Raw genomic sequence first — 19,534 nt, 5'->3', positions numbered from 1 at the left:
TTTTCTTTCTCCCAGGAACTTTTTGTTTTTCCTCCTAAAACACCTGAGGAGGCACTTGCATCTAAGACGAGGTCTTGACAAGGAAAGAACCTGAGTAAGTTGCTACTTCTTCTGATCTGAGAAACAAAAGCACTGCTTTTGCCCAGAAGGCCACTGGTCAGTATTTCTGTGATCTTGCTATGCTTTCATTCAGTATCTTTCTTCACATTCAGTACCAAAGCCCCAAATCTCTTGGCCATGTTGCCATACTCTCTTAGGAAGAGAATAATTTAAAGAGTGGAGGGAACTTCTGCTTATGGAAAGGAGATTATTTTTTGTTACCTGTGAATGCTCCATCCCTGAGGGTGTTCAAGGCCAAGTTGGACAGAGCTTTGGGTGACATGATCTAGTGTGAGTTATCCCTGCCCATGGTAGGGGTGTTAGAACTTGATGATCTTAAGGTCCTTTCCAACCCTAACCATTGTATGATCCTATAAAAAAAAGTGAATATGTGGTACTGAGTCTGATCTTTTACAAATAAATAATGAATTTCAAGAATAGAGTGGCCAGTCAGACCTTTTTTAAACATTAGATTTTCTTGAGAATTTTTCAATGACTGTTTCTTTCATTATATCACACTGATGTACCAAGTCAGAAAATATTTACAGGAATATACATTTTATATTAAAAAGATATTGGAAATTGTGTTTTTAATAAAATTAATTATCTGGTGAGAGACAGGGACAGACTGACTCCAAAAACCAAACAGTTATTGGACAACCACTTTCAGCAGGAATGTGGAAGATTGAATCTACCCAAACCACTTAGCTAAAGAATCATATTCTAGTTCAATTTTATATCCAATTAATAATTTAAGTGGACGGGCATCAGAGTCTCTATTATAAAGTCTCTATAAAGACCGTAGTTTGAAGATCAAGCCATTCAGTTAGCGTAGAACTTTTCAAGGCTTCTCATTCATAAGGCAAATCAAAAGTGTCTCCTGGACTATGGATTATTAAAATGAGAGTCCAAGGACTTATCCACCCCTCACTAACTTGATGAGATAACTGCTACACAGGGCCTCCTAAATACCTTATCCATTTATCCTGAAGAGAGCTAGGCAGTGTTGTCCAACACTGAGCGAGGAAGTGAGACAATAATCAAACACTATAGGCAACCAGGTTGAGCTCACTCATCATGTTTAATAGTACAGATATGGCTTGTTAGCCAGAGAAACCTAAGGGTTTTGTGCTGTTGACTCTTACTTGGCACATGGCCAGGGCCCAGTCTGGGACCTCTGCTCTGGCTGCCCCGGCGGTGGCCAGCGTAGGTATCCAGACAGAGCAGATGACAGGGGAGGCTGCAGTGCAGAGCTCAGAGTGTAGAAAGTGCCTGCACTGGTCTTGTGAGGGAAAGGTGCACGATGGGCAGGGATGCACTTGGTGCTCTGTGGTGGAGGTCCTCCTGCAGCAGGTGGCTGAGCTGCGCAATGCTATTAGCAGGCTTCAAGATGTCAGGGTAGCCAAGAGGAAGCGGGGCTGCTTGCTCCAGCCCCATACTGTGCAGGGGCCTCAAGCTTCCCCTCCAGCTCATGAAGGAAAGAAGGAGGCCACCAACCTGGGAAGTTGGGAATTAGTGACAAAGAAAAATAACAAAAGAAGGAGGAAAAGGACAATTAAAGGCAAGGGGCTTCCTTCTAAATCTGTTGTCCCCACGCAGAACCGCTTTGCTGTCCTGCAGGAGACTAACGAGGAAACGCACTTGCACCACAAACAGCCGGATTATGCATGGGTAAAGGTCTCTACTGGCGCTACAAAGAAAAAGTGGTGGGTCACAGTAATAGGGGACTCTACTTTGAAAAGGACGGAAGCACTTGTCTGTCGGCCTGACCCCGTCTCGAGGGAGGTGTGCCACCTACCAGGAGCACGGATCAGGGATGTTACAGAGAGGCTGCCTGCTCTAGTAAGTTCCACGGACTATTACCCGCTCCTGGTGATCCATGTGGGTGCTAGGGATATAGATAGTAGTAGACTGGGGACCATAAAGAAAGACTACAGAGCCCTGGGAGAGGTGGTTAGGGGCTCTGGAGCTCAGATAGTCTTTTCGACAATTCTCCAGGACACAGGGGAGGACCAAAAAAAAGCTAGGAGGATTGGCCAGGTTAATAAATGGTTAAAAGGGTGGTGTCATAGGGGTTTGGGTGTCTTGAACACGGGACTGAAGTTAGTAGGCCAGGTCTACTGGGGGCTGGTGGAGCTGCTCTGGTAAAGAAGGGGAAGAACAGTTTTGGTAGGAGGCTTGCCAGACTGGTCAAGGAGGCTTTAAACTAGATGTGTTGGGGAAGGGGGGCATGATACCATCCCAACACACCCAGTCAGTTGCCAACACCTACAATAAATGCTCGGAACAATGTACATTTATTCCAGCTGCTCCAGCTGAGCCGGCTTCATTTGGAGCTCGGCTCAGATGCCTCTATACAAACACCCGTAGCGTGGGGAACAAACAAGAGGAATTAGAGATGTGTGCACATCTACGGGGGTACAATATAATAGGCATCACAGAAACATGGTGGGAACTCCTATGACTGGAGTGTTGGAATGGAAGGTTACAGGCTCTTTAGAAAAGACAGGCCCGGCAGGCAGGGAGGGGGAGTTGCCCTTTATGTTAGGGATAGGCTGGAGAGTATGGAACTCTGTCTGGGGACAGGTGAGCAGTTTACAGACAGTTTGTGGGTCAGGGTTAAAGGGAAAACAGCCATGGGAGACATTACTGTGGGGATCTGTTACAGGCCGCCTGATCAAGGAGAACCTGTGGATGAAGCACTCTACAGACAGATAGGAAAAGCCTCACCCTCACAGGCCCTTGTTCTCATGGGGGACTTCAACCACCCTGACATCTGTTGGAACGATGGCACTGCACGGCACAAGCAATCCAGGAGGTTCCTCGATTGTGTGGAAGACAACTTCCTTCTGCAAGTAATAGAGGAGCCGACAAGGAGAGGTGCCATGCTTGGCCTTGTGCTCACCAACAGGGAAGGGCAGGTTGGAAATGTGGTGCTCCAGGGCAGCCTTGGATGCAGCGATCACAAGATGGTCGAATTTGAGATCCCAAGGACAGTGAGAAGAGCATGTAGCAAGCTCACTGCCCTGGACTTCAAAAGAGTAGACTTTGGCCTCTTCAGGAGCCTGCTTTGTAAGGTTCCAAGGGATATAGCCCTGGAGGGCAGGGGGGCCCAAGACTGTTGGTTGATATTCAAGGATCAGCTGCTACAAGCTCAGGAGTGCTGCATCCCAACTTGAAGGAAGTGCGGCAGAAGGGCCAGGAGACCTCCTTGGATGGATAAGGAGCTGCTGAGGAAAATTCAAAGGAAAAAAGAGGCTTATAAAAAGTGGAAGCAAGGGCAGGCAGCCTGGGTAGAGTACAGGGATGTTGTCCAGGAAGCTAGGGACCAGGTTAGGAAGGCTAAGGCCCAGTTAGAATTAAACTTGGCCAGGGATGTTAAGGATAACAGGAAGGGATTCTACAGGTACATAGCAAACAAAAAACAGACTAGGGACAATGTAGGCCCCCTCCGGAAGTTCTCGGGAGAAGTGGCTACACAGGATTTGGAGAAGGCTGAGGTTCTCAATGACTTCTTTGCCTCAGTCTTCACTGGCAAAGGCTCTGACCGCACCAACCAAGTTTTAGGAGGTAGACACAGGGATTGTGAGAATTAAGACCTTGGGCCCACTGTGGGAGAGGATCTGGTCCGAGACCATCTTAAAAATCTGAACGCGCACAAGTCCATGGGACCTGATGAAATCCATCCTGAAGGAGCTGGCGAATGAAGTTGCTAAGCCACTGGCCATCATATTTGAAAAATCATGGCAGTCAGGTGAAGTTCCTGATGACTGGAAAAAGGGAAATATAACCCCCATTTTCAAGAAGGGGAAAATGGAAGACCCAGGGAATTACATACCAGTCAGTCTCACCTCTGTGCCTGGTAAAATCTTGGAGCACATTCTCCAAGAAACCAGAAAACCAACTGTACCCTGAGCTGCATCAAAAGGAGTGTGACCAGCAGGTCGAAAGAGGTGATCCTGCCCCTCTACTCTGCTCTTGTGAGACCTCACCTGGAGTATTGTGTGCAGTTCTGGTGTCTTCAACATAAAAAGAACATGGAACTGTTGGAACAAGACCAGAGGAGGGCCACAAGGATGATCAGGGGACTGGAGCACCTCCCGTATGAAGATAGGCTGAGGAAGCTGGGGCTTTTAAGCCTGGAGAAGGCTGTGTGGAGACCTCATAGCAGCCTTCCAGTACCTGAAGGGGGCCTATAGGAATGCTGGGGAGGGACTCTTCATCAGGGACTGTAGTGACAGGACAAGGGGTAACGAGTTAAAACTTAAACAGGGGAAGTTTAGATTGGATATAAGGAGGAAATTCTTTCCTGTTAGGGTGGTGAGGCACTGGAATCGGTTGCCCAGGGAGGTTGTGAATGCTCCATCCCTGGCAGTGTTCAAGGCCAGGTTGGATGAAGCCTTGGGTGGGATGGTTTAGTGTGAGGTGTCCCTGCCCATGGCAGGGGGGTTGGAACTAGATGATCTTGAGGTTCTTTCCAACCCTAACTATTCTATGATTCTATGATTTTATGTAAGTTAAAGAACTCTTGTACCTCTAACAAACACTGAGTATAGTATGTGTTTGTAGCATTTTGTGTTGCTGATGGATTTTTGAAATGAAAAGTATTTTCTTCTTTTTACCTTAGTTGATTATCCCTAATCACCTGCATGCATTTTTCTCCATGTTTATGTAAAAGAGAAGATTGGCTTCTATTTTGCAACAATAAGTGAAACCAGGACACCTAAATAATTACGAAACTATTCATTTGTAAAAAGCCAGATGTCATACTGTGTTTAGCAAAGAAGCAGTATTTCTCAGAATTCGTCACAAAGGGTCACAAAGATGCTCTAAGGGCTGGAGCACGTCTCCAATGATGACAGGCTGAGAGAGCTGGGGGTGTTGAGCGTGGAGAAGAGAAGGCTCCAGGAAGACCTGACTAAGCCCATACCTAAAGAGGACCTACAAGAAATCTGGAGAGGGACTTTTTTACGAGGTTGTGCAGTGACAGGATGTCTTGGGTTCAGCAGTAGCAGACATTTTTCTCCTTCTTAGCAGCTGGTGCAGCACTGTGTTTTTGACTTTCAGCCTGAGAACAGCACTGCTAACACCAATTTTTTTAGTTGCTGCTCAGTAATGTTTACTCTGACCAAGGACTTTCTGAGTTTCATGCTTGCCAGGAAGGAAGAGAAGCCGGGAAGCAGACACAGGACACCTGACCCAAACTGACCAAAGAGGTATTCCATGCCACAGCATGCCATGCCCAGTATATAAACTGGGGGCAGTTACCCGGAAGGCTTATATCACTGCTCAGGTCAGGCTGGGTATCGTTCGGTGGGTGGTGAGCGGTTGTATTCTCTTCCTTTTTTATTTCCCTTATCATTATTATTATTGGTGGTAGCAGCAGTGGTTTGTCTTATACCTTAGTTACTAGACTGTTCTTATCTCAGCCCATAGGAGTTACATTCTTTCGGTTCTCCTCCCCATCCCTCTGGGAGCAGAGGGAGGAAGGGGGAGGAGTGAGTGAGCGGCTGTGTGGTTCTGGGTTGCCGGCTGGGCTTAAACGACGATGCGGGACAAGGGGGAATGGCTTTAAGGTGAAAGAGGGGGGATTTACATCAGACATTAGGAAGGAATTCCTCCCTGTGAAGGTGCTGAGGCACTGGCACAGGTTGCCCAGAGAATCTGTGCCTGCCCCATCCCTGGCAGTGTTCAAGGCCAGGCTGGACATGGGCTTGGAGCAAACTGCTCTAATGGACAACTTTAAACCACCACCATAACATGCAGGAACACCCCTGAAACATCTCAAAAAAATCCCTAACCACCCCCACAGCACCTGAAGGACACCCTAAAATCATCCCCAGAGCCCACAAAACACCATTGGGATCCCCCAAATTCCTCTTGTGAGGCCCTAACCCCAGTGATGCCACTGTCCCTGAGTGAAACCCCTGTTCCTGACCATAACTCTAACCCTTACTTACTTTTATAAAAAGTTGTAATATAACGTAATTAAAATTGTTACATATTGTGATAATAGAAATGATTATATAATATAGATTACTATAATAAATTATACACTCTAATATAAATGCTTTTCAGCTCCTGCACACAGAAGGCTCCTGCTTCACCACAGAACCTCTGCAGGCAGAGCTGAGCTCCAACCACATGAACAAGCCCAGTGCCTCCTCCTCACCCATCCCCTGCTCCTACAGCTGGGATGGCACCAGCACATCTCCTGACAGCTTCTCCTCCCTTCACAGCAGGCACCCACAATGTGCTTCAAACCAACACTGAAACAGGATTGCAAAGTCAAAGAACACGTACCTGGATGCGCAGGGCAGCCACGGGAGATGCAGCCTCCCGAGGGAGGGGTCTCCTCTGCACTGGTTACTGCAGGGCTCTTGCTCCTTAAATAGCCCACACTCACCGTGGTGGCCCCGTCACAATGGGCAAATCCACAGCAACCGCCACAGCTTTGTGATGGCGGCAGCATCGTGCCCATGGCCACTGGGCACCCAGGGGTGCTCTGGGAGTCTCTGCAGGGGTCCAGCCTCTGCCCAGCAGGCTCAGGGAGGTCCCTCACGGGCTGCTCTTCCTCAGTGCCTTTGGTCCAGATGTGCAGCATGCGAGGGGTCACAGCTCAACCTGGGCAATGGAACAGGGCGTCAAGTGGAGAGCGACCAACATTCACACAGCAGAGAATCATGGAATCCCAGACTGGGTTGGGCTGGAAGGGACCTTAAAGCTCATCCAGCTCCAGCCCCTGCCACGGGCAGGGACACCTTCCACTAGAGCAGCTTGCTCCAAGCAACCAAGCAGGTGCTCCAAGCACCTGTGTCCAACCTGGCCTTGAACACTGCCAGGGATGGGGCAGCCACAGCTTCTCTGGGCATCCTGTGCCAGCGCCTCAGCACCCTCACAGGGAAGACCTTCTGCCTAAGAGCTCATCTCATTTCCCCTCTCTGTCAGGTGAAAACCATTCCCCCTTATCCTATCACTACACACCCTTTAAAAGAATCCCCCTCCATCTTTCTTGTAGGCATCCTGTTAGGTGCTGGAAGGCAAACTCATTGTCTTGGGCTTGGAGAAGCCTCACTCCTTGTCACTGAGGCTGGAGTAGCTGCAGTTTCTGCCTCAGATACTGGAGTAGCTGCACTGCTGTAGCTGCTCTGCTTGTTGCACTGCTTGGAATAGCTGCTCGGTTTACACCTGTTGTTGGCATGCAGTAGCCACAGTCCCTGTCCCTGGGATTAGAGCAGCCACAGTGCTTGTAGCTGGGGTTGAAATACCTGCAGTGCATATTGCTGGAGCTGGAGTAGCCACTGCGCCTGTCCTTGGTGTTGGAGTAACTGATGTGCCTATTGCCCCACTTGGAGTAGACATGGTTCTTACGGCTTGGTTTGAAGAAGCCTCACTGCTTGTCAGTGGGGTTGGAGTAGCAGCAGTGTCTTTCATTGGCATTGCAGTGCTTGTGGCAGGCACTGGAGTAGCTGCAGAGATTGTGGCTGGGGTTGGTGTAGCCACTGTATACATTGCAGGCCTTGGAGCAGGATGCGCTGCGAAGGCCTTTCTCTTTTTCATCTTAGCTGAATTATCTCTCCTCACTGTCACGTCCTACAACCACTACATGGCCATCTGCAAGCCCCTGATAAATTACTTTGCCCTTTTAAGTAGAGAAAGAATACGTTTCACATAGTATCTGCAAACTATGAACAACACTAATGAGAAGAGGACTTGATCTTTGGAAGTGCTGTATTTATTCAGCCCTGCAGATAGACAAAATCCTTCTGTGGCCTTCACGTTTTAGTTAGGCCATAGTGCCTGCCCATCACAAATCCATGGATCTTGGTGACAATTTTTTCAACTATGGCACAGATTCCTCAGGAGATCCAGCATCAATACCTCCAGATGTTTGTATGGACTAGTGTCAGTTTGCTTAGTCACTGCACTCACACAAAACAGCAAGTCCAGTGTCTCCAAGGAAAATTATTCCTATCCCCCTGAGGGTGCCTGAGCACAGTCGCTGTATCTCATAAGCGAGATTCCACCAGAGCTGAGAATAATGAGACTGCTGTTTTGATGACCGCCACCAAATAGTTCAGGATTGCCTTTGCACCTGCATTAGGACTGCCAGAAAGCACGCAGTTTGGTGCAGTGTCTATAATCTACCAATTGTGGACATGCAGTATCAGTTCGCTCCTTCTCACTCCGGTTCCCCTGACCGGAGGGGTTGAGGATGGCCCTGTCCTGGGTTTACCAGTAGCAGTTTTGCTCCTTCTTAGTAACTGGTGCAAGCTCTGTGTTTTGACTTCCAGGCTGGGAAGAGAGCTGATAACACCAATTGTTTTTAATTCTTGTTAAGTAGTGTTTATTCTGGCCAAGGACTCTGTGAGTCTCATGCTCTGCCAGGGATGAGGGGAGGCTGGGAAGAAGCAGAGACAGGACACCTGACCTAAGCTAGCCAAAGAGGTATTCCATACCACAGCACATCATGCCCAGGGAGGTAACTGGGAGTTACCTGGAAGGGCATGGTCTCTCTTCAGGGGGGTCGAACTCGTTCGGCGGTAGTATCGTATTCTCTTCTCTTGTTATTTTCTCTTATCAATATTATCATTGGTGGTAGCAGTAGTGATTTGTGTTATACCTTAGTTACTGGGCTGTTCTTATCTCAACCCGTGGGAGTTACATTCTCTCGATTCTCCTCCCCATCCCTCCGGGAGCGGGGAGGGTCGGGGTCGGGGGGGGGGGTGAGTGAACGAGCTTTTGTGGTTGGGTTTAAACCACAACAGGCCTCTACCTGGGTTCCCATACCCTTGGGTAGGGAGTATTCTGGAGGGTAGATTTTGTCTAGTTAAGCCCACCAACACTTCTGGATCACTGACTAATGCTGCGCTTGAGCATTCTGGGCATCTCCCCACTGCCCCAGTCCTGCCTACCCACTCGTGTTAAGCACTTACAATCAACTGAGGGAAGCGGAGTAATGAGGACATGCGTAATAAACGTAAAATGCTCAGTAATACTAAGGCCATAAATGACAGAATCACAGAATATCTCCCTACTGAACACAAGTGCATGTGTTCCTGTCTTTCACACTGCAACCTCCTGTGCTCTTCAAGATGCCTTCCTGAGCTTACATGGTTTACCTTTAATTCTTATTTCTAGTCAAGGTGGTTTGAATCCTATTAACCCTTAAACCTGTCATAATGTAATTAGAGAAATCCAAGCTGGATCAATCTATTTTTAATGAAGTCATCTGACAGAACAATGCATGCCAGGAGGTAAACTGCTCTTTTGCTAGATTTATTCTCAATTACCTTTATGCAGATGTTGGTTTGCAGCTGCAGCTGTGGAGCTATTGGTGACTCACATCCAGTGCAAGTGGGTGTATTCACCAGCAGCAGATGCTGGCATTCAAGACTTGTTGCCAACTGAAGAAAAAGCCACATCATGTAATGTCATCAGGTTTATCAAGAGATTTTCGATATTTTCCTGGTTACAGTCTGCAGCAGCAAAGTCACTAGAAATATCGCAGCTGATAGACACGGCTAAGCAAAGGCTATTGAGAAAATATGGAGACAACTGGAGAGAGTGACTTTACTGACAACTAAAACTAGGTCAAAAAGGTAGTAGTTAGTTTCCACTAAAATTAAAAGCTGCTGTCAATTGTAGGAGTCAAAATCCTCCCAATTATTAACCTAATCTAAAGAAGTGGTGAATATTCTCAGTCATCACTTGAAACTACAACATTGCCCCAGACAACACATCTTTCTGATGAGATGGGGGAAAAATTACACCACTGACTTGTTAGATCAGGTTATTCTCTCTTGGGAAGACCTGACACAAGACAGTTACAGGCATCACTGTAAAAACTTGGTGCTCTTACATATATGCCCACATCTGCCACCATTCAAGGTTTCAGGCATTTCAGGTTTTCATCATTTACAGCTGTAACACAAGCAGTAGTTACTAAGTAACTGAACTATTCAGCATTGGAACAAGATGCATATGCAGGTCCTGAAGATGTGGTAGTTGTTGTTGCAGCATGAAGAGGAACCTGAATTTGGTAATGTTTCCTGACACTGGTGAATAAAACACAATTTACTTTTCCAGTCTTACCCTTACTAACATATCTGGCACTTGAGGGAATCTATGGTTCATTTTGCCCATCATTTCAGAATTACATCCAGTGCTAAAGGTATTAAACAAAATCACAGAATCACAGAATTCCAGAGTGGTTTGGGCTGGAAAAGACCTTAAAGCTCATCCAGCTCCAACCCCCTGCCATGGGCAGGGACACCGTCCACTACAGCAGCTTGCTCCAAGACCCATCCAACCTGGCCTTCAACACTGCCAGGGAGGGGGCAGCCACAGCTTTTCTGGGCAACCTGTGCCAGTGTCCCTCCACTCTCAGAGGGTAGAACTCCTTTTTAATATCTAATCTCAGTCTCTCCTCTGGCAGCTTAAAGCCATTCCCCCTTGTCCTGTTCCTACATCCTTTCTCTAAAGCCCCTCTCCAGGTTTCTTCTAGCCCCTTTAAGCCTCAGAGCTGCTCTAAGGTCTCCCCTTAAGGAACCTTCCCTTCTGCAGGCTGAAAAAGCCCAGCTCTCTCAGCCTCCGGTGTTTATCTCCTGGGCTCTGGGTGAAGGCCAATGATCCACAGAGGATGTGGATGAGAAATTAATAAAATATACTATACTTTCATGCACTGTTTTCTGCAGTCAAGCCAAAATTCAACAGTTGAAGAGCTTGATCTTGGAAGCAATCAAGACTGCTATCATGTAGGAAATAACTCATAAGCAAGTAATACTGCTTGAATGCATCAAATTAAGTGCAAGTAGAGTTGGTGCATCAAAACACACTGGTTAATTTTCTAAGTTCCTTAACAAAATGTGTTCTCATCAAAATCATCACGAAATGCAAACAAAAGTCTTGAGGCTCAAAGTTTCACATGGACACCTAAGAGAAGTTTTTACCTGGATTCAAAGCTCTTACTCAGACCTGATTTCATTTCTAGATGAGCATTTGTGTCTACTTCATGGTTAGCCTTCCCTGGAAGAGGGATTCCAAATGGGACCACGTGAGGAACTGAAACAGAGCCAGCCACCACTTTCTCCACAGTGCTCTGGAAAGAAAAACAAAAAGGCAGACAATAATATTTGTGAACAGAAGAATACATTGAGAGATACGGTCTTTTCATGTGATTCCTGCCTTCATTTGTTTCTCTTAAAAGAGAGAACACCAGATTCTTTAAAGTGTTATTCCTCATGGCATGATTTTCACATTGGAAAGGAGCAAGGTCCTAACAACCATTCCAATTCCATCTTACTTTCCTCTTGCAGAACTGTGAACAAAGCTTGAGATGAGCACTGTTGCTTTCATTTCACTTTGACCTTCCTTGCTCAAGTCTGGTTCCCATGTGTTCCAGGGAAACAGCTTTAGCATCATACGTCAATGATACATAATAGCAGTGAGTAACAGGAAAGTCTCTCCACTCTAATGGCACATTGGAGCCAGCCAGGTTTCATTGCAGCCACCTGAATAGATACAAGATGTCCTGCAAAGGGCTAAAGCAAGACAGCCATTGCTTAAGCTTACCTCAGCTTCTGTACACATTATGAATATACCTATAAACAGGTGCCAGACATGATTTTTCATAATTTACATAGTCATTATCATGTCACACAATTCAAGACTGACAAATTGTGTTTGCATACAATAACATTTTGCAATACAAAACAATGTGCTCCAGATCTTGGGAACCAATCCTCCAGGCCAGGAAACATTTCTGCAACCAACCCTTGAGCCCTCCAGACACACCTCTTACACTGGTCAGCAATGCAGACAGCACTGGAGGGGCTCTTTAGTCCATGCTCCATCCGGGGCTTTGCTGAAAGAAGCCACAGTGCTGTCTGCAGGTGCCCATCTCCTTGGCTGGGTTGCCCCAAAGCAGTGGTTCAGGACTGGGGCAGTTCTCAGCCAAACTCTCTTGGGCTGCACACACACGGTGTGCATGGGACGCACAAGGTGGGGGGGATCAGATCTTAACCTGATGCGAAGGGGCAGCGAGCAGCTTTCCTCAAGGAGCTGCCTGCTCCTGGCACCCCTACACCAAAAGCACAGGACCTGGGTTCAGCCTCCTGAGAGCACAGCCCTGGTGGGACACAACGGCCCTGCCGCCAGCGTGAGCTCCAGCCCTGCCTGCACTTCCCCTGCTGGGTCAGGCCCCGCTTCCCGTCCCCTCCTGGCACAGCCCAGCCCACCTCACCCCACTGCACCCTGCTGTGCCCCTTGCCCACCTCACTCCATCCCATCCCACAGCCCTGACACCCCCTCCCCCCCGCATCCCTCGTCCCAACCCCCTGCCCCCCGGCTCGATCCCAACCTTTCCCACTCAATCCCTGCCACAGCCCCGCTCCTGCCCACCTCCATCCCGGCCTCTTCCCTCCACAACCGACCCGCGCTCCCAACCCCTTCCCGCCCTTCCCTCCGTCGCGCCGACTCTGACGTCATCTGCTCGCACCTCCCGCTGTCATGGCGGCGGTGGAGGCGGAGGGGAATCCGGAGCCGAAGGTTCCTGCCAAGAAGCACCGAATGCTGGAGCTCACCCGCGTCTGCCTCGGGAGCAGGGTCAGGCCCCACAGCTCTGCTCCTGCCAGCGCTGCCGAGCCCTGCACTCACTTGATGGTGCCTTCAGAACGCCCCACACACCGCAGCACGGGCTGGGCCATTGCTCTGGCTCCGGCAGAGGCACAAGTGCCTTTGGAAGCTGCCAGCGAACAACGAGAGCTGAGAAGCGGCTGCAGAAGGGCTCTGCTGTGGGGCTGAAAGCCAAGGGTGGTGCAGGGGAAAGGAGAGACTGCAGAGCCTCAGCCCTGGGGCTTCTTTCAGAGGAGGTGGAGCCACGCTTAGCATGATTCTTAAAGCCATCTCACATCTGGCCTGAGGTGGGGGGGTTGGTTTTGGGTTTTTTTCTAATACACGTATTTCTAGATGTGTTTCAGAGCAGAACCTGGATCTTAGTGTGCTGGGAATAAATCCCTGGAAAGCTTGCCAGTTATTGCTGTACAGTTGTCCTGGGTTCAGCTCTAACAGTTCTTTTTCTCCTTCTTAGCTGCCAACTTACAACGAGTTCAGATTTTTTTACAAAGGATGCACAAAAGCTTTGTTTATTTCTTCATTGTCTTACATTTTGGTGTCTGTAGTTTTGTTGGTTCAGGGGTTTGTTTGGGTTTTTTTTCCCAGTTCTTGTGCAGTTTTATCTCGGGGTTGTATGAAACCTTCATGGAGATCCTGCTGCCCTGATAGCGGAGTATCCGGAGGTGAACTCACCTCCAGCCCGCACTGCAGATCATCGGGGCACGGGTTCTGCAGAGATACTGGCTCACTCAGTCGGCTGTGTCCCATCTGGCTTGACAAACTGCCTCATGCCCACTGCGCCCAGAGGCTGCGATGCAGAGCAGAGAATTACAAGGGTATCCCAGACACACTGGGGAAACCCAAATGTGGTTTTACACAAGGTTCTTGCGCCCTTCAAACGGTCACGTACCACACACTTGGACCAAGCACTAGCACCCTCACTACCAATTACTAGTCCTAGTCAAACTCCGCCAGGCGCTCATGCTACTTCTGCTGCAGTCCTGCACTTGTCTATTGATGCAGATGTCCCTGGAGCCAGTCCTGCAAGAGACACTGGTTAATGGTGTGCGGGACAGTGGGAGGGTTTCAAAGACAGGCTGGAGGGGCTGGGATTCTGCCACTGTTTCTGCTGTGCTGCAATACCCCTTCTCCTTTACAGACAGCTCTAAGATACCCTCAAGAAAAGTCCTAGTTCCAGGGCTGGGCTGAAGCTTCCAGTGAAAATCCACTACCTCATCACATTACAGTATACATATGTAGAGACATATGTAAGTAGAAGACCTATTTATTAATACTTTAAAGACTGGCTGATCTAGTAGCTAGGGGGAAGAGAATTTTCATAACATGCCTTGTGGGTCCCACCAACTAGGGTCCCAAACACCAATGACACAGTGAAGAGAGGCAGCAAAGATGCCATCCCAGGGGGATCAGTCTCCTGAGAGGGGGAAGGAAAAACAACCCAAAAGTGCCACAAGCCCCCTTCCCACTTCCACCACTGGGGAAGACTGGGAAACACGCACATCAGCATCCCAGGGCCAGCGGCGCCGGCCCCATCCCTTCCCCTTGGACATAAAATTCACCTCCCCAAAACCCACAGCTGGGATGGGAAACCCTCATGGGCATGGGAAACCCTCGTTTAGGACAGGAGATCACCATCAGGGCAGGAAAGCATTGCAAGGGGCAGCTGCTGTGTCTGACAAAGCAAAGCCCCACAAGGCTGCTTGAAGCAGCCAGGACTGGTGGAACTGGGACGGATCCGAGGGAGGGGGCAGTTGGCTCCCACCCAAGCAACACTGACCAACTGCCATGGCAGGTACAGCAGCAGCTCCTGCTCCTCCTGCTGCTCCTGCCCTCCAGGTAACCCCCAGCCGCCTCTGCCTGCCAAGCTCTCACCCCAGCACCTCTCTGCTTCTCCCAACAGAGAGGCTCCCTCTCCAGCTGCCCGTGGCATCGGAGGTACCCAGTGTGAGCTTCACCGCTCCGGCCATGCCGCCTCCTGTGCATGCCTGTGTGCTGCCCTCTGTCCTGGGGCTGCCAGTCTCTGCTGAGCCTGCCCAAGTCCCTCAGCTCCCCAAGGAGTCAGCAGCAGCGGTGGTGCTGAAGAACAGGAAGGACAATGTCCCTGATGTCTACGATTTGACTGACTTACTCAATGCACTCCCTGACCTGACTGAGAATGCGGTGGAGAGCGGCTGCCGCGAGGCGCCAGCAGCAATGGCAGGGCATGCAGACAATGAGGGCACCGCCCCTGAGGTCTATGATTTGTCTGCCTTGCTTAGTGCTCTCCCTGACCTGACTGAGAATGCAGTGGAGGGCGGCTGCCGCAAGGAGCCAGCAGCCGTGGCAGGGCTGGGGGACAGGCAGAACAGCATCCCCAACACCCATGGTATGAGTGCCTTGCTCAGTGCTCCCCCTGATGTGTCTGAGAAAGTGGTGAAGGGTGGCAGCTCCAAATAGCGGCAGCCGTGGCAGGGCCAGGGAACAACGCGGACGCCATCCCCAACACCCATGTTAGGAGTACCTTGCTCAGTGCTCTCCCTGATATTCCTGAAAACGTAGTGGAGGGCGGTAGCTGCAAGGAGCCAGCAGCAGTGGCAGGCCTGGGGAGCAACAAGGACACCATCCACAACACCCATGATATGACTGTCTTGCTCAGTGTTCTCCCTGGTGTGACTGAGAATGTAGCGGAGATTGCCACAAAGAACCAGCAGCAATGGCAGGGCTGTGGAACGATGAGGACACTATCCCTAAGGTCTATGATTTGTCTGCCTTGCTCAGTGCTCTCCCTGATGTGCCTGAGAATGTAGTGGAGAGCGGCTGCCACAAGGAGCCAGCAGCGGCACTGGAAAATAGCAAGGACAATGTTTGCAGCATCAACTCCAAAGAGCCAGCAGCCGTGGCAGGGCCAGGGAGAGAGGACACCATCCCCAACACCCATGATAGGAGTGCCTTGCTCAGTGCTCCCCGAAGTGTCTGAGAAGGTGTTGGAAGGCAGCTGCCCCAAGGAGCCAGCAGCGGTGGCAGGGCTGGCAGGCAATGGGGACATCGTCCCTGGCGTCTATAATTTGTCTGCCTTGCGCTATGCTCTCCCTGACATGTCCAAGTCTGTGGTGGAGGGTGGCTGCCCCAGGCAGCCAGCAGTGGTAGTGGGGAACAATGAGGACACTGTCCCCAACATTTATGATACGAGTGGTTTGCTCAATGCGCTTCCTGACTTGTCTGAGAACATTGTGGAGGGTGGCTGCCCCCAAGCAGATAGCAGCAGTGGCAGGCCTGGCAGACAATGAGGACACCATCCCCAACATCTGTGACATGAGAGCACTCACAGACACTGAAAAGGAGCTAGTACTTAAAGCCACCAGAACCCATGTTCAGGCATTAATGGCTGCACAAACATTGCAGGGAAAGACGGACGATTATGTCCCTACATCTGAACCACAATGGGATTAGAATAACCCCAACCATTATCAACTTCTCACAAGATATCAAACACGGATTGCATTTAGATTGGAGCAAGCAATTCCTAAGTCCATGAATTGGGGAGCTTTATATGATGTCAAACAAAACACAGGTGAAACTCCTATGGAATTTTTTGATAGATTACGGTAGGCAATGCAAAAATGAACTACCATGGACCCCTCTGGAGACCAGGGAAGGCAGCAGCTGATACACATCTTTCTAGGACAATCCTCAGATGATATTAGAAAGAAACTCCAAAAACTCAGAGCAGAGGACCAAAGAGATATTGAAAAGCTTACTGAGGAAGCATGGAGGGTGTACCACAGCCAAGACAGTAATGAAAGGAAAAAGCTAAGTCAAACAATTACTCATGCAACCACTGCAGCCTTAAGGAAAAGAAACTATCAGGGAAATGCAAAAACTCAAGGCACATGGGAAGACTGCTTTTGGGGTCTCAGAATGAGGGCCCCTAATAACAGCATAGGGCCTAATCAGTGTGCTTTTTGTAAACAGGAAGGGCACTGGAAAAGCCAGTGTCCCAGACTGAGAAAGGAGGAGGGACACCTCCCACACCTTGCTGAATCAGAAATAGAATAGGGGGGACCAGAGAGTCGAACCCTGGCCAACCCCATGGTTATAATGAAGCTGGGGAAAGAAGACACAAACATAGCATTTCTAGTAGACACCGGAGCTACGTTTGCTGTGTTAAATCAACAATTAGCTTTGATTGATAATGAATCTTTAAATGGGAGCGGGGTGACAGGCCAGCGACAGAAGGTACCATACATGCAACCTCTCCGATATTAAATGGGTAAAATGATAGGAACACATGCATTTTTATATATGCCAAATGCCCCAAAATCATTATTAAGAAGGGATCTATTAGAAAAATTTGAAGCAGATATCAAGTTTAAAAATGGTGAAATACAAATTAAAGTTAGAGACGATCACTTAATTGAAATATTAGGTTTAGCTCTAATCCAGCCACAAGTAACAAAACAGGTCCCCTTGGACATCCTGGATCAAGTCTGTCCAGGAGTGTGGGCCAACGGAATACCAGGTAAGGCAAAGCATGCCAAACCGATTCAAGTAAGGCTGAAGCCCCAGGCACAACTGGTAAGAATCAAACAATACCCCCTCGAACTAGAAGACAGAAGAGAAATAAAACCTGTAATAAATTCCTTTCTCAAATTTGGCCTTTTAGTAGAGTGTGAATCTGAATATAACACCCCCGTTTTGCCAGTCTGCAAACTGGATGGGAAAAGTTATGGATTAGTACAAGACCTAAGAGGTACCAATAAAATAACAGAAGACCTTTATCCTGGAGTGGCCAACTCTTATACTTTGTTAACAAAACTAAGAGAGAATCTTGTTTGGTTTACTGTTTTAGACTTAAAAGATGTCTTCTTCTGCCTGCCCTTGGAGCCAGAGACCCAAAAATTGTTTGTTTTGAATGGGAAAATCTAGAGTCAGGTCAGAAATCCCAACTCACCTGGACCGTGTTACCCCAAGGCTGCAAAAGTAGCTCAACCTTATTTGGAAACCAACTGGCAAAAGACCTTGAGGACTGGACGCCGCCCGCTGCGGAAGGGCTTTTCAGGAGCACTGGAATTAGCCAATGGAAGAGACATTAATATTTGGACAGACTCAAAAGATGCATTTGGAGTAGTTCAGACCATGGGGCTGTGTGGAAAGAGTGCGGGCTTTTGACGTCCCACAGAAAACAAATCAAGCACTCTGCGGAGATATTGAGGCTTCTTGAAGCTGTAAGATTGCTGAATCGAGTGGCAGTGATGCACTGCAGAGGACACCAAAGGGGTGACACGGATCAGGAGAAAGGGAACCAACTGGCAGATTTAGAGGCAAAAAGAGTGACAGAAGAAGGAGAGGTAAACCTATTGGCCATAAAAGCAGACGGAAAGATAGGAAGTGTTAATTCTGAAATTTCTTATTCATAGGAAGATTTAAAACTAGCTCAGTATTTAAAGGCACAACTTCAAGATAAAATGCATGGGAATCTCAAGTGAGAATCTATAGTAGGAATCTTCAGTAAGACTCGTCTTAATTCTTGCTTCCTTAAACATAGATAGGAAAATAAAAGATATCTTACGTCTGTGTAAATTGAACATTCTACAGCGCCTTATCTCATTGCCTCATTGAGTTTGGCTTTGAGCGTTCCAATAAATAATTCAGTATCAGGAAAAAGTTATTTGACACATGCTAGTGAAAGGATTTTCAAACTATTCACTCCCATGAAGCAGGTTTTTTTTCCTCCCATTCTGTTTTTTGAGGCTTTGAATACTTTTTTCCAGTTCTTGGGCTGTGAGGGGCATGGGATATGAAGTTCACTGAAGCTGATTCAATAAAAAGCTGAAGCAGATATTCGTAGTACAGCTTAGGTTTAAGAGTCCTGTGCTGAGATTCTTGATCCTAATTATGGATTGAGCTGTTCAGTTCTGTAGAAGGCCACTTAATGTGTAGTATTGAAGTTTTTATGCTTTGTAGAAAGAAAAGGAACAGCTGTTTGCTCCATCCAGTCCCTTATTATCAGTCACAGGGCTATAGGGTATGACTTTGTTTCTCCCTTTTAAATCTTTCCTCATGCTTCTGTTTCACTGTTTGTAAACTAAATGTGGTGTTATAAGACTGCAGGAGGTCTGACTCCAGCTCAGTTGTTAAATCAGTCTTCTATACATTGCTAACTTGGACCTGCACACTAATTGTGAGGTTGTTGGCAGTCTAGAATGTGCAGGACTCTTGGTTTCCCCCTGACTCCCCAGAGAACTTACTGTAGTCCTGAAGGTTAGGTAAGTCAAACACATTCTTAGGAGAAACTTGGTTACTCAGAATCAGTGTTTTCTTCTTAGGTAGTCCACAGCTTCAGAGCTGTCACCAAAGGGCATTAAAAAAGCAGGGGTAGTTACAAGTATATGCTGTCCCACTTGTTATAAATGTTAAGCAAATATGCATTAGATATAGTCACTCTCATTTTTGTTTATAACTTCATTGTAATTGTACTTCATCCTGTAACCCAAAGTCTTCATTGTTCTAAAAAGGTATGCTGTGCATCAGCATCAAGACATACATTATTTTTATTACTTTTCTGTGACTTTCAGGTGGTATTTACAAATTGTATTAAATTGTAATTACATTTCTTGAGGAGTTGTCTGGATCCTCAGTGTTGAATTTGGCATGTGTAGTGCAAGAGCAACTTACTGTTCATGGTTTCATGGGGTTCAGGTATTGACAATTACAATGTGTGCTTCTGCAAAGACTTTGCATTTCATTTTGTACATGTATTTGCATTGGGTTTTTTTCTGGTGGGGTTTGGTTTGGGTTTGGGTTTTTTAGTATATATATT

General features: G+C 47.9%; 1 long non-coding RNA gene across 7 annotated transcripts; it reads right to left on the bottom strand.

The window, feature by feature from the left end:
• Nucleotides 1–1,161: 1,161 nt before the first annotated feature.
• On the bottom strand, nucleotides 1,162–12,962 carry LOC136023667 (uncharacterized). 7 transcript variants are annotated; one of them, XR_010616664.1, is made up of 5 exons: nucleotides 12,757–12,962; nucleotides 12,599–12,652; nucleotides 11,052–11,200; nucleotides 6,403–6,723; nucleotides 1,162–1,596 (listed from the first exon to the last, which is right to left on the bottom strand). It is a non-coding gene; the product is annotated as an uncharacterized LOC136023667 (long non-coding RNA). The 7 variants fall into 7 exon arrangements; XR_010616663.1 differs by lacking the exons at nucleotides 12,599–12,652; nucleotides 12,757–12,962 and adding exons at nucleotides 11,896–11,965; nucleotides 12,125–12,316; XR_010616661.1 differs by having other exon boundaries at nucleotides 1,162–3,326; nucleotides 12,599–12,962.
• Between the last annotated feature and the right edge of the window lie 6,572 nt (nucleotides 12,963–19,534).

This window comes from Lathamus discolor, chromosome 19 (assembly GCF_037157495.1).
Source record: "Lathamus discolor isolate bLatDis1 chromosome 19, bLatDis1.hap1, whole genome shotgun sequence".
In the NCBI taxonomy this organism is placed as follows: Eukaryota; Metazoa; Chordata; class Aves; order Psittaciformes; family Psittacidae; genus Lathamus; species Lathamus discolor.
The sequence above is the reverse complement of the archived record's forward strand: the minus strand, read 5'-3'. Positions and strand labels throughout refer to the sequence as shown.